The following is a 3195-nucleotide window of genomic DNA, read 5'->3' as shown; positions in this document are numbered from 1 at the left end:
TAAAGCCAGCCTAGGCATGCTAGATGTTAGCTTCACTAAAGCTAAAGCCAGCCTAGGCATGCTAGATGTTAGCTTCTCTAATGCTAAAGCCAGCCTAGGCATGCTAGATGTTAGCTTCTCCAATGCTAAAGCCAGCCTAGGCATGCTAGATGTTAGCTTCACTAAAGCTAAAGCCAGCCTAAGCATGCTAGATGTTAGCTTCACTAAAGCTAAAGCCAGCCTAAGCATGCTAGGTGTTAGCTTCTCCAAAGCTAAAGCCAGCCTAGGCATGCTAGATGTTAGCTTCTCTAATGCTAAAGCCAGCCTAGGCATGCCAGATGTTAGCTTCTCCAATGCTAAAGCCAGCCTAGGCATGCCAGATGTTAGCTTCTCTAACGTTAAAGCCAGCCTAGGCATGCTAGATGTTAGCTTCACTAAAGCTAAAGCCAGCCTAGGCATGCTAGATGTTAGCTTCTCTAATGCTAAAGCCAGCCTAGGCATGCTAGATGTTAGCTACTCCAATGCTAAATAAGCATGCTAGATGTTAGCTTCACTAACGCTAAAGCCAGCCTAAGCATGCTAGATGTTAGCTTCACTAATGCTAAAGCCAGCCTAAGCATGCTAGATGTTAGCTTCACTAAAGCTAAAGCCAGCCTAAGCATGCTAGATGTTAGCTTCACTAAAGCTAAAGCCAGCCTAGGCATGCTAGATGTTAGCTTCACTAATGCTAAAGCCAGCCTAAGCATGCTAGATGTTAGCTTCTCTAATGCTAAAGCTAGCCTAGGCATGCTAAATGTTAGCTTCACTAATGCTAAAGCCAGCCTAGGAATGCTAGATGTTAGCTTCTCCAAAGCTAAAGCCAGCCTAAGCATGCTAGGTGTTAGCTTCTCTAATGCTAAAGCTAGCCTAGGCATGCGAAATGTTAGCTTCACTAATGCTAAAGCCAGCCTAGGAATGCTAGATGTTAGCTTCTCTAATGCTAAAGCCAGCCTAAGCATGCTGGATGTTAGCTTCTCCAAAGCTAAAGTCAGCCTAAGCATGTTAGGTGTTAGCTTCTCTATTGCTAAAGCCAGCCTAAGTATGCTAAGTGTTAGCTTCTGTAATGCTAAAGCCAGCCTAAGCATACTAGGTGTTAGCTTCTCTAATGCTAAAGCCAGCCTAAGCATGCTAGGTGTTAGCTTCTCTATTGCTAAAGGCAGCCTAAGTATGCTAAGTGTTAGCTTCTGTAATGCTAAAGCCAGCCTAAGCATACTAGGTGTTAGCTTCTCTAATGCTAAAGCCAGCCTAAGCATGCTAGGTGTTAGCTTCTCCAAAACTAGCACACGAGTTGTTTTTCTCGGTTAGCGTTGCAGGCCCGTCATTAGAGCAGTAGCTGGTTTTAGCCTCCTGCTACAAGGACTTAACTGTCCTTGGGCTCACAGTTGTTTTAAATTTGTTCATAATACGGCACCACAGGACTAAAGTCAAACATGGAGACACTCTGGACACAAAGTTTTAACCACTTAATAATAATAATTGATCATATCTGCCATAGTAAATTATTGATAATTATTGTGAGGYGTCGAACATTAAAATGTAATCAGGAAGTCCAATATTCACATTTATGTAATTTATWAAATTATTACTAATCACACGGTGGGCTGCTGGTGTACCACCCTGGAGACATGCAGGTGTGGCTCCTCCCTCCTGTTAACACCTCTTCACCTCTCAGTGACCGTCACTGGAGCTGCTATCATCATCATCATCATCATCATCATCATCATCGTTTTACGACTCCGAGGCGTCTTCTGACCTTCAGCCGGCCCCCGGCTTCCTCCATAAAGAGTAGCGGCACCTCGCCCTCCGCCTCGAGTTAAACGCCTGATAAAAATGCAAAGAGGAGGCGACGGCCGAGCAGCCCTGAGTTATTGACTCGGCTCCGCCCCCTGACCTCCAGGTCCTCCACGGATCAGACGGATCAGAGGAAACCAGTCCAGGGTTCTGATGAGACGCAGGATTAAATGGCAAAATAATAAAAAGTCTTCAACCTGCAGCCCTGATCCTGACCCAGCTGCACCGAAAGGTTAAAGGTCAACAACTAAATCTGACTGGTCGAGGCAATTTCAAAATAAAACAGGAAATAGAACTTAAAAGCATGTAATTAGATTTAAAATGCACACAGCAAAACCAGCGCATTTTAAATTTATTTAATTCAGAAATAAAAGTGATATTTTCTGTTTTAATTATGTTTTAAAATCAGATTTATTTTTAATATTTTGGGATCAGAGGAAGCAGCTCCGTATCTCATCATCAAAGGCCCTCCTGACCTGCAGAGACATCATCCATCTCCACCTAACTCTGTTTCTGCTTCTTATCTCCCGTCTCCTCCGTCCTCCACCGAACACTGAGCAGAAGCCGCAGAAACTCGATTACAGGACGATGAGCGAGGAGCAGCTCAGTCAGCAGACTCTGAGCTCAGTCCGGCTCAGGTCGGAGCTCTGAGACGACGTCTTCACGGTGGACGGGACAGAACGTGGACCGGGACTCTGTTCCAGCAGGTCTCTGGGTGGTCTCTTGTGGTTCCTGATCCTCTGACCCAGTTTGCTTCCACCTGAGGGGGACGGACACGTCTAATGGAACCCTGTGGAACTAACAGMTGCAGTCAGTCATGATCACTAACAGGAAGTCGTTGAGCTTCTAGAACTTTCAGGACGTTTATTAAAAACGTAAATTTTAAATTCATTTTTATCATTTTAATGATAAAATACACGATAAATTTAAACTTTTTAAGAATCTTTACAATATGAGGTCATTAAATTTCTGATTTAAGGTGTATTATAAAGCAGGAGTATTCAACAGGCGGCCCGCGGGCCACATCTGGCCCTGAGTGACTAAAGTTCGGCCCACTAATTAGTTAATCTGTTAAACCCAAACCTCAGTTTTCTACTTTAATTACTGAGTTATTTTAATGAAACGTGTTTGGTTTTTACAGAAASATCAGAATCTTGTCTACAACCTGGTAAAAACTATTTGTATGAACAGCCAAGACAGAGCTGTAAAGTTGAGTACAAATACTTTACTGTACTTAAGTAGAATTTTTGGGTATCTGTACTTGAGTAATTATTTTCAGCCTACTTTCTACTTCTTACACTTTTAAAAAAGGCAAGAAGTATAAAGTCGTTACTTTTATTTCATTTTTACTTGTTTTCATTGCAGCTTGTTGTAAAAAATAAAAAC

General features: G+C 42.7%; 1 protein-coding gene across 1 annotated transcript in view; it reads left to right on the top strand.

Moving 5' to 3' along the window:
* dnaaf11 (dynein axonemal assembly factor 11) overlaps window positions 1–3195 on the top strand; it is a gene marked incomplete in the record, with an annotated part of 19096 nt that overhangs the window by 14383 nt on the left and 1518 nt on the right.

The sequence above is a fragment of the Austrofundulus limnaeus genome, unplaced genomic scaffold (assembly GCF_001266775.1).
Source record: "Austrofundulus limnaeus strain Quisiro unplaced genomic scaffold, Austrofundulus_limnaeus-1.0 Scaffold315, whole genome shotgun sequence".
NCBI classification, from domain to species: Eukaryota; Metazoa; Chordata; class Actinopteri; order Cyprinodontiformes; family Rivulidae; genus Austrofundulus; species Austrofundulus limnaeus.
Note: the sequence above shows the minus strand (reverse complement) of the source record. Positions and strands in the feature narration are given on the sequence as shown.